The sequence below is a fragment of the Mus caroli genome, chromosome 9, assembly GCF_900094665.2.
Source record: "Mus caroli chromosome 9, CAROLI_EIJ_v1.1, whole genome shotgun sequence".
NCBI lineage: Eukaryota > Metazoa > Chordata > Mammalia > Rodentia > Muridae > Mus > Mus caroli.
This window is the reverse complement of record NC_034578.1, coordinates 67,693,466-67,705,602: the sequence shown is the minus strand read 5'-3', so window position 1 is coordinate 67,705,602 and position 12,137 is coordinate 67,693,466. Positions and strand designations below refer to the sequence as shown.

At 42.0% G+C, this 12,137-nt stretch overlaps 1 non-coding gene across 1 annotated transcript; it reads left to right on the top strand.

Moving 5' to 3' along the window:
- The first annotated feature begins 11,465 nt into the window (after nucleotides 1-11,465).
- Nucleotides 11,466-11,570, top strand: LOC115032106. The gene has a single exon (XR_003837733.1). It is a non-coding gene; the product is annotated as a U6 spliceosomal RNA (small nuclear RNA).
- Nucleotides 11,571-12,137: the final 567 nt, after the last annotated feature.

The window sequence follows — 12,137 nt, the reverse complement described above, 5'->3', positions numbered from 1 at the left end:
AAAAAAAAAAAAAAAAAAAAAAATGGTCAAGACTTGAAAAAGCACTTTATCAAAATAAAAATTCAAAGTTTATATATACATGCATAAGTGTATATATAACATACATTTATTTCAAATACAATTTGTGTACATACAATTAAAATGTACATGAAAATTGGAATTAGCATATTCAAACTTATTCCTTGTCTTTAGATCCCAGTGTATTGTCTAAATCAGTGAGGATTAATAATGGTATGGTGGAACTCATTAGTGCTAAGAAAAAATATAGGTGAACCAGTACCAAGCATGTAGGTTTACAGAACTACGCATTTCTTTTACCCAGAAATGTACTTCTAAACATGTGTTCTATTGAAAAACAAATACAGCCATGTGCCACATAACATTCTAGGCCTTGGTGGTCCCACAAGATTGCATTGTTCAGGGCTGGAGAGGTGGTGGAGTAGTTAAGAGTATGTCCCATTCTGGGAGAGGAGCCAGTTCAGTTTCCTATCCTATGTTGCACTGTCTACAACTGCTTGTAACTCTAGCTCCCAAGAATCTAACACTTTCTTTTGGCCTTTATCAGCACCTGCACACAGACACACAAACATCCACATGATTAAAAAATAAGATATTTTTTAAGCTGTTTAAAAAAAAAAAAAAGTCCTATCACCCGGTGACACCATAGCCGTCTGGTATGTGTAAGCACTCTCTCTGATGTTCACATAATTGCTCAGTGATGCAGTTCTCAGATCATATCTCTGCTGTTAAGCAATACATGACTGTGCACATAGCAGCAGTATTTGTATGCCACACCTCACAAGCCACCCAAATGTCAATTAACAGGAAAATAGATAAACAAATTGTGGTGTCGTCATGCAATGTAATATTCTCTCGTACTCAGTATGAAGCAATTACAGTCTCCTACAACAATATGGTTACGTTTAACAGAAATGTTGGAAAAACAGAGACTAGGGAGATGGAATATGGAAAGATACCTAACTTCAACCTGCAATTTCCTCACGTGCCCACACAATGTGAATATGCATAGACACAGACCATACAAGGAAATAAACGATAAACAAATTTTTAAAACTTTTAAAAATAAACCAAATATAATATAACATTTTAAAATCATTTATATGATTAAAAAATGACAAACAGATATATATATATATTTTTTTTTTTTTCAAGACAGGGTTTCTCTGTATAGCTCTGGCTGTCCTGGAACTTACTTTGTAGTCCAGGCTGGCCTCAAACTCAGAAATCCGCCTGCCTCTGCCTCCCAAGTGCTGGGATTAAAGGTGTGTGCCACCACCACCTGGCTGAAATATATTTTTGATATAGCCATCAAAGATCTAAAAATGACAGCTGAGCTGCCTGTGGTGGTGCACACCTTTTAGCCACAGCACTTAAAAGGCAGAGGCAGGCCGGTCTCTGAGTTTGAGGCCAGCCTAACCTACAAAGTGAGTTCCAGGACGGCTAGTGTTACAGAGAAACCCTGTCGGAAACAAACAAGGGCAGCAGAAATATGATTGCCACATGAAGGCTATAGCTCACTGGTAGACCACATGCTTAGTGTATGGAAACCTCTGAAGTCAAACCCGCAGGTATTTATTTTATATATATGGGTTTTTGCCTTCATGTATATCTTGTACTATGTGCATGTCTAGTGGCTACAGAAGTTCAAAAACAGTGTTAAATCCTCTGAAACTGGAGTTACAAACAATTGTGAGCCACCGTGTGAGTGCTGGGAATTGAACCTGGATCCTTCCAGAGCATCAAGTGCTCTTAATTGCTGAACCATCTGTTCAGCCACCCTAACCCCTTTTATATTTAAGGGGGGGGGGGGGAGTGGCGAGATGGCTCAGTGGATAAGAGCACTGACTACTCTTCAGAAGGTCCTGAGTTCAAGTCCCAGCAACCACATGGTGGCTCACAACTACCCATAATGAGATCTGATGCCCTCTTCTGGAGTGTCTGAAGAGTACTTATGTACAATAATAAATCTTTGGGCCAGAGCAAGCAGGGCTCGAGGGAGCAGGGCTGACCAGAGTGAGTGGGGTTGACTAGAGCAAGCAGAGGTACTAAAATTCAATCCCCAACAACCACATGGAGGCTCACAACCATCTGTACAGCTACACTGTACTCCCATACATAAAATAAATCTTTTTAAAAATCACAAGCATAATTTTAGGAGTAGCTGACAAATGTTGCTATTAACTACCAACTTTGTAAACATTTAATATCCGCAACAAAAAGCACTTGCTGTTATCCTTTTTAATCCAGGCAAAGTCTCTGTAACAAACAGTAGCAACAGTAACAGATTTGAAAGCTGGCTCTTAATATGTTTCTTATCCGGGCGTGGTGGCGCACGCCTTTAATCCCAGCACTCTGGAGACAGAGGCAGGAGGATTTCTGAGTTCGAGGCAAGCCTGGTCTCTTCCAGGACAGCCAGAACTACATAGAGAAACCCAGTCTCGGAAAAAAAAGGGGGGGATATATATATGTTTCTTTCAACTGCTACTTAGTTATAAATAATTTAACCCAATGAGACATAAACCTTATACCACCCTGAATCTTCCCCCCCCCCCCCCCCCCCGAGACAGGGTTTCTCACGCCCGGCTACCCTGAATCTTATAGGACCATGGCTTCCTATTTAGAAGGTTCAAAGAGTATCACATTGATGATTTTTTTTTAAGCAGCTAGTTATGCTTTAAAAATAACAAATAGCCAGTCAATAGTACCACAGACCTTTGATCCCAGCACTCTGAAGGCAGAGGCAGGCTAGTCTCTGAGGTTGAAGCCAACCTGGTCTGCAGAGTGAGTGCCAGGTCAGGCAGGAATACCATATTCACCCAGACAGTCCAATTCCAACTCTCCAAGATCTGTAGCTATGAGTTTGATGTGACCTTAATGGAAGGTTTCTCATAGCCATCCCATCAAAAGCAGGACTGCAGCCGGGTGTCGAGGCCCACGCCTTTAATCCCAGCACTCAGGAGGCAGAGGCAGGCAGACTTCTGAGTTCGAGGCCAGCCTGGTCTACAGAGTGAGTGCCAGGACAGCCAGGGCTACACAGAGAAACCCTGTCTCGAAAAAGGAAAAAGAAAACAAAAAAACCAGGGGCGTCTGGACATGAAACAGTTTCAACCTTCTTCTTTTTTTTTTTTTAACAATCTCAAGAGCATGCTACATCCCCTGTTTTAAGAATAAGGAATGGTGATGAGGTGAGGCAGCAGAACCAGCATGTGGGGAACAGGAGACTTGGGGCAGTCAGGAAACTGCCTGTGTGTTGCAAGGGAGAGATGATGAGACATGTCTAGAGAGGCAGCACCGGGAGTCTCCTGTGTGCTCCTGTGAGAAAGGAGGCAGCAAGACCAGTTGGGGAGCTACTAGTATGTAGAGTGAGGTGTGGGGTAGGAGGGGACAGATGACAGAGGTACAGTCCGCAGGCCTTAGACATTAGGTGGATGGGGGATCATGACATCAACCGCGATGCTGAATCCAGATAAAGGAGATTCACAAAAGAAAGTTATTAGAATTGAGTTTAAAGTTAGGAGCCACAAGGATCCAGAATATAGCTAGAACAGAAGTGCTTGCTTCATATGAAAGAGGTACTGGGTTCCAGCCTTAGCACTAAAGGAGAACTAGGAAAAGGAGGGAAGAGGAACGAAAACAGTATAGGGTGGTATAGGGTGGAAGGATAGTAATAAACCTTTCTTTCTCTCTTTCTTTCTCTCTCTCTCTTTTTTTTTTTTTTTTCTTTTTCAAGACAGGGTTTTTCTGTGTAGCCCTGGCTATATCCTGGAACTCACTCTGTAGACCAGGCTGGCCTCGAACTCAGAAATCTGCCTGCATCTGCCTCCCAAGTGCTGGGATTAAAGGCGTGTGCCACCACTGCCTGGCTTGGCTTGGCTTGGCTTGGCTTGGCTTGGCTTGGCTTGGCTTGGCTTGGCTTGGCTTTCCTTTCCTTTCCTTTCTTTCTTTCTTTCTTTCTTTCTTTCTTTCTTTTTTTTTTTTTTTTTTTTTGTGGGGCTGGGGATTGAGACAGGGTTTTCCTCTGTAGCCTTGTCTATCCTGGAACTCACTCTGTAAAACAGGCTGACTTCAAACTCACAGAGAACTACCTGCCTCTGCCTTCTGTGTGCCATGATTAAAGGCATGAACCAACACCACCAGGCAGATAAAGCTGTGTTATACCCCAGCACTGGAAGGAAGAGGAAGAAGAGCAGAGGAGGAAGGAGAAGAAAGAGGTTGGCTTGGGGATATAGCTCGGTTGGTAGAACACTTGTCTAGATGAATGAAGTCTTGGGTTGCATCTCAAACACTGTGTAAAATTGGGCATGGTAGTGCATGCCTATAATTCCAGCATCTAGGATCAGAAATTACTGTGATTTGGTTTAATCTGCTTTTTTTTTTGTTTTTGTATCCCTATCTTTTCTTTTCAAGGAGCATTCCAAAACAGCTGTCTCCATTTGCTCTGCATTTCCTCTTTCTTCCTCACGTTTCCATTTCTTTTGAATTCCTTCTAACATGGCTTCTGTCCCTACTGCTGCATTGCATTTGCCCTCCTAAACTCTCCTGTCACCTGCTGAGCACCAAAATAACATAAGCTTTCAAGTATTTAAAGTACTGACCACCCACTCAGCATATGACAGATAATTCCTGTTTAAAACTTCTTCCGTAGCCAGGCGTGGTGGCGCACGCCTTTAATCCCAGCACTTGGGAGGCAGAGGCAGGCAGATTTTTGAGTTCGGGGCCAGCCTGGTCTACAAAGTGAGTTCCAGGACAGCCAGGGCTATACAGAGAAACCCCGTCTCGAAAAACAACAAACAAACAAAAAAACTTCTTCTGCTCAAATGCTGCTCTGTGTGGCAGCATCTTGCTTCACCTGTAGGTTCTCTTCTGAAATGAACACCTTCTTGCTACCTTCATTCCAACATTCTAGAACTAAGGGGTTTTCAGAGGCAGTGCTAGAGGCCAAGGCAATACACACCCATTTTAATGTCTCTTTCTCTAGCTCTCTTCTGTATAGAAAGATGAGACCCTCAAGTATTTACTTTGAAGTTATGCAGAGCCATGTGCCACAGTTTAGGACCATAAGCTGTTTGTACACAGAAACTTCTGAAGTTTCCTTTCCCATTAAGAAGGTTACCTGTCAGGGCTGAGGATGTGGCTCCCTGGCTAGACTTGCCCAGCCCAAGAATGGCCTGAGCTCAATACTCAGTACTACAGGAAAAAAAAGAAAAGAAAAGAAAAAAAGAAAAGCACGTGGCAGAGAGAAGACTTGAATGTCGTCCTTCTGCCCTTTTATTCCTACTGCTTACATGCAGAATGAGAAGGGTACCTGTGATCGTTCAAGATTGAAATGAAGACAGTGTAGGAGAAAGATGGTGGTTGCTTGCTGGCATCATCCAGGCCCATCAACAGCACATGGCTCACACCCAGTTTGCTTACCGCATAACTAAATAAACTATGAGTTTGTTCTTAGTCAAAATAAAATTCTCGGTGATAGAAGTCTATGCTCTTAGATCTAGCCCCGCCTCTCATTATGTAGAGGGAGATCTTAGCCACCATCTTGACTTTACTCTGCATTCACGCGGAGCTAGAAAATCCACATCTGCATCCAGACCTCTCCGTGCAGGAGCCACGTGTCTGTCTGCCTTCTAGAACCTCCACTCAGATGTCTATCTCCAAGAAGTTTAAAAGGTGCTCTTTTTCTTATGCTTACCAATTTGAAATAACTAAGATGTTTTCTAAAGTATAAAAGAATAAATGTACAGGAGTTGTTTCTAGACAAAATGCAAAGTTAACATTCTCGGTCTGAGATTTCCCTAGCTCTCAATTTATTCTAAGCCTTTCCATGTGCACTCATTCGTCTAAACAAGCAGACTCAGCAATTCATCATCTCATAAAGGCAGAAATGTCTGGGTAGGAGACCATGACTGGACAATCATTAGTGCTGAAGATTCCTGTTGGTGTGTGAGCTCTGAGGAAGAACCTGCCTGACCTCAGGAGCCACCGTCCCTTCCTAATGACTGCCATCTGTGTAGAAAGCTGTAGAGCAACACAGTTCAGCTATGATCTTTATTTACCTTCTGTGGGAAGGAGTAGTGTCTAACTCTGCTTTGACTCTGGTTCACTAATGACACATCTTTGAAATTTTTCATTTGAAACATAAAGATGTTGACTAATCTTTTAAGATACAGTGAGCCAGTCTGACCAAAAGACCTGTCTAGGTTCAAACATGGAATGATTTCACAAGGCAATTCACTATTATTAAACCTGTAAAGAAGCTCTCTCTCTCCCTCCCTCCCTCTTCTCTCTCCCTCCCTCTCTCTCCCTCTCCCTTTCCCTCTCCCTCTCCCTCTCTCCTTCTCTCCCTCCTCTCTTCTCCCTGGGTCCTCACCAGTGTGTATCTGTGTGTGTGTGTGTGTGTATACACAACCTATCGGGCCTACCTTTATTCCTCATGGTGGTCAGGAGTCCAAGTTGTCCAAGGAAATGAGTCTTCTTCAGGCCAGAGGCACCAGAAGGATGTGCTAGCAGTTGCCTTTGATTTTACTTCAGAGCTGGGGTGAGGCACAGTGAGGCAAACACAATTGCAGGGTGAGCAGGTCTCTCTCCTGCATAGTTCAACAGGCTCTCTTCAAGGAGCCTACTTGAAGTTTTTGTGAAGCAGGCCTACCAGTGGCTCTTCAAAGGGATGAAGCCTTTTCTTTGAATTTTGGAACTTATATTTCTTAGACTTGAGTAATAGATAATTAAACCACATAATTAGAGTAACACTTACAACTGGAAAAACGGGTTCATAATAAATCCATGTGATTCATGGTACACACACAGCCCAGCTTCTCAGGCAGAAGTCAGTCACACTGGTAAGCAGCCTTCCCATTGTAAGTGCTCATGCTGTGGGTGTCGGCCCAATTTACATAAGAACAATAAATATGCATTACTACATTATGAGAGGAAGGTGATAATGTTTCTTCTCTATATAGGAGGCTGAACAGTGTGAATTGGCTCTGTGTGGGAGTTTGAGGAAGCCTCTCTACCCGTCCATGTTTTCTTTCTTCCTGTACTGCCATGTATTTGAAGGGAAGCTCCTTTGCTGTCCACCACTAACATAATAGTCACTTGTTTATCTTTTTGTGGTACTGGGGACCAAGCCCAGACATGCTAAGCTATGCCCCCACAGTACAGCCTGTGGAGAGCTGTAGGGAGAGCGAAGCTATGTGGTCTCTTTCCGCTGGGTGCCGAGGCAGTTAGGTTGAAGCCTTCCTAGCAGTTTGGTTAGTGGGATGTGGGTGGAACTGATGTAAGCAGTGTTTCTGCCTGGTCCTTAAAAGCCCCATGGGCGACCTTCCAGCCTCATTCTTACTATGGCTTAGGAGACTTCATATTCCAGGAGGTACAGTTGTAGGATGTCAGAGAGTCACCTGAACAAGATCTGGCTGTGACTGTGAATTGAGAATTCAATTTTTGCAACATTAACTCTTGTGAGATTTGTCAGTCGTGGCAGATTGTGTTTATCATAATGAATACACAGTTCACAGCAGCAGAAATGGATAAGATCATTTGCCAATAGGAAAATCTGAATGTCTGTAGAACAATTTGGGGATAGAAAACATTCCCAAACAAAACAAATGTTCATGATACAACCTTCTGTAATACAAATAACAATGTATGCATGTATGTATGTATATTTTTTCATCTATTGCTTATTGATAGGGACATATTTGAGGAAATGTGCTGTTAAAATTCCTATATGTGAGCATTATAGACTGTACAGAAACTAATATGGCTATAACATCACTAGATAAAATTTTTGTAAGATTTATTTATTTTTATGAGAAAGAGAATTTGCCTTCTTATATGTCTTTGCACTATGTATGTACGGTGTCCTTGGAGGCCAGAAGATCACACTGGACACCTTGGAACTAGAGTTATTCATCATTTGTGAGCTGCCATATGGGTTCTAGGAACCAAACTTGGGTCCCCTACAAGAAAAGCCATTATTAATCACTGAGCCATCTCTTCAGCCTTAATCGTATTATGAAACGATTGTTGTACACATAATCCACTAGTGAATATGACTTTATATGTATTCAAATATATTTGACTCAAGACAACATTTTTAGTGACCAGGAGGAATCCACTATATATGTTTTCAATCAGTACCTGCCTTCTTCAAGAAAGCCACTCTTATGAGTCATGTCACCGTCAGTTCATTCTGTGTATTTTTTAATATTCATGATGGATTTAGATACTATTTATTCTTTAAGGGTCTCTCTTATACACCACAGTGTGTGGAATGATGTTGGTGCATGTCTGTTCTATTGTGATACACTGTGTGATGTTATATTATCTGAATTTAACACAATGATTCCTTTTCCTCTTAATAGACATTGAAGCCATTCACAGTTTGTGATTGTTGTGAGAAAAGCTGAAGATTAAGGCTATGGAAATTCTTTTATTTGTTTGTTTGTTTGTTTGTTTTTTATTTTGGTTTTTTGTTATTTTGTTTTTTGAGACAGGGTTTCTCTGTGTAGCCCTGGCTGTCCTGGAACTCACTTTGTAGACCAGGCTGGCCTCAAACTCAGAAATCCACCTGCCTCTGCCTCCTAAATGCTGGGATTAAAGGCGTGAGACACCATGTCTGGCTTTGTTTTTTATTTTTGTTTTGTTTTGTTTTGTTTTGATTTATGGACGAGCTTTGTTAAGGAAATGCCTGGTTCATTTTTCTCCAGTCTGTTCTAGCATGCTTCTAATGATAACAGAATCAGCTGTATCAGGGACAGCCAGTGGGCACACTCTGTAGTATTTTCCACATGCTGTGCCCAGCTCAGTATTATTGCCCCGTGCTAAAGGACACCAGTTCTGGCCAACATGACATAGTATTCTATTTCAGATTTTCTCTAGGCAAAGCAGTTGGCAAGCATGACTTGCTTGTTACCCTGTCTGATCTTCAGAGTCAGTTTGTACCACGGCATGGACTGTCTGCTTTTCATAGAACATTGTAGCTGTAGCTGATTGATGCCAGAGACTTTTCGCCACCTTTGTGGTTGCCACCTTCCTGTTTTAAGTGGAAGATGGCTCCCAACCAAGGGCAACCACAAACATAGCCCGGAAGTGAGGAAGGCTTGCATGTGTCTTTTGTGTATATATATATACATATATGTATATATGTGTATATATATATTTGTATATATATATATATATGTTTGAAGCTGCATATCTATTGGTAGAATTATGAAACATAGGCTAGTCCTATGGTTAGCATCTTGCTGGGTTTCTACATGAAATTTAAGATTTTTTTTTTTTGGTAATTCTGCAAAGAAGGTCACTGTGATTTTATAGGTCTTTGGAATCTTATGATGGTTTTGGATATTCTAACCATTTTACAATCCTAACTACCAGCCGTAGGCATGGAAGGTCATTCAATCTTCTAGTGTGTCCAGTTTCTTTCTTCTTCATATTTCTTTAGAGACAAGAACTCATGTAATCAAGGCTACCCTTTAGCTCACTCTGTAGACAAGGATGACCTTGGACTTCTTCATCCAGCCTCAACCCAGCCATGTGTTGGTATTACAACTATGTGTTGCCATGCCCAGATCTTCAATATGTAGTCTTTGTAGTGGAGGTCTTTCACTTCCTTTATTAGCTCAATCTTAGGCTATTTTAAGTTCTTGTGAATGGAATTTTTTTTTAATTTCTTAATAACTGTTATTAGTAGAAAGAAAAGCTACTAATTTCTGTATTTTTATTTTGTACTCTGCAGTTTTCTGGATGTGTTTATCATATCTAATTCAGAGTTTTCTGATGTCTTCTTCCTTTCCTATTTATATCATTTTTTTTTCTTTCTCCTGACTTACTACTTCACTGAGACTTCAAGCCATGTATTGAACAAGAGTGGTGGGCTGGAGAGATGGCTCAGTAACTACCTACATCCCTGCTAACTCATAACCTCTTTTTGTGTTTTCTTTATTTTTGCTTTTCTGAGACAGGGTCTATCTGTGTAACTTTGGCTATCCTGGAACTCTCTATAACGACCATCCTGGCCTCAAACTCAGAGATCTACCTGCCTCTGCCTCCGAATTGCTGAGATTAAAGGTGTGCACCACCACTGCCTGGATTTCCTAACCTCTTAACGAATTATCAGAAATGCTAGGGGATTGAAGAGATCGCTCAGTGGTTAGGAGCACTGACTGCTCTTCCAGAGACCATGAGTTCAATTCCCAGCAACCACATGGTAGCTCACAACCATCTGTAATAGGATCTGATGTGTCTGAAGACAGCAACAGTATATTCACATACATAAAATCGATAAATCTTACCAAAAAATTTTAAAATGCTGAAGGAGGTGAGGATGGTTGGGAAACAGAGGATAAAGTGGACTGATTGGATAAGGGGTGGTGCATCCTTTCAGAGGGTAATATCCTTTGATTAAAGAAAGCTAAGAGAGACCAGCCTGGTCTACAAAGTGATTTCCAGGACAGCCAGGGCTATACAGAGAAACCCTGTCTCGAAAAACCAAAAAAAAAAAAAAAAAAAAAAGAAAAGAAAAAAAAAAGAAAGAAAGAAAGAAAGCTAAGGAGAGAAAGGGCATGATAGCAGACATATCTTGGTTATTTTTATGTTATGCATGTATGTATTTGCATCACATGCATGCCTGGTGCTGACGGAGGTCAGAAGAGGGCATCAGATCCCTTGGAACTGGAGTTACCCATGGTTGTGAGCCACTACATGCATGCTGGGAACTGAACCCAGGTCCTCCAGAAAAGCATCCAGTGCTCTTTAATAAACTGCTGTGCCATTTCTCTAGCCCCTGAAGACCTTTTAAGTTATTTTATTTTATATCCAGTACACTGTAGCTGTCTTCAGACATACCAGAAGAGAGCATCAGATCTCATCACAGATGGTTGTGAGCCACCATGTAGTTGCTGAGATTTGAACTCAGGACTTCTGGAAGAGTACTCTATGCTCCTAACCGCTGAGCCATCTCTCCAACCCCTTAAAACTATTTTTTTTTATTCTTTGAGAATCTCACACTTGTGTCTGATATATTTCAGTTATATCCATACCCTACTCCTCTTGGACCTCTCCCTACTCCATGCCTCCTCCCCATTTTTTTTCAAAACAATACACTGAGTCTCAATTAGTGCTGGTTGTATACACCCGTGGGTGGGGACATCCACTGCAACATTGGCAATCTACAAATGGCCACACCCAGAGAGAAAATGACTCCCTTTCTCAGCAGCCATTAACTGGCAATAGCCTCAGCTAGAAGAGGGGGCTTGTGAGCCCTCCCTCGTCCATGCGGGGACTGTTCCTGTCTTGATCTTGTGAGGATAACCGCACAAGTCTGCTGTGAGGCTGAGTGTAGCAGCGGTGGCAAGCTCAGAAGTTGCCAGTTTGCAGATCCAGATCAGCTTGAGGACTTAGTTTTTCAAATCTTTTAAGAAAAGAAAAGAAAAAAAAAAACCTTTGTTCTCGCTTTGGCAGCACATATACTAAGATTGGAATGATACAGAGAAGATTAGCATGGCCCCTGTGCAAGGATAACACAAATTTGTGAAGCGTTCCATATTTTTTTCCTAGAAAGATGGCCACTGTCTCCTGGTGACTGTTGCCTCCCTCTTGCACGCATCCGACTAGACCAGCAAGAATGACGCTGCAACAGGATCCTTCTGCACATGTTTATTGGGAGAGCTTGATTGTAGAGGCGAAGAGACCCCGAGCCCAGAACTGGTGCTGCTTATATAGGCCTAGGAGAGGCGTGTCTCACACCTGGATTGGTTATGCACGATATCTCATTTGCATGTTCCTCATCTGATTGGCTACTCTCTCTATCTCACAGTACCTCATTATCATACCTCATTTGCATGTCTCACATCTGATTGGTTATTCTCTCAGTACTTTGCAGAGCCTCATTATCATGCCCGGGCCAGGCAGTGTTTTGGCAAAAAACTTTACTGCATAAGTAAGCATTGGTCATTTGCCCAAACTTATGCGTGGTGGCCAGCAGTAGCCTGCGCCACTCTGCAACGGCACATGTGGCTTCCCACACCTCCCTAATGAAAGTATAGCCCCTTTCTCTGAAAAAGAAGAAGAAGGAGGAGGAAGAGGAGGAGGAGGAGAGGAAGAAGAAGAAGAAGAAG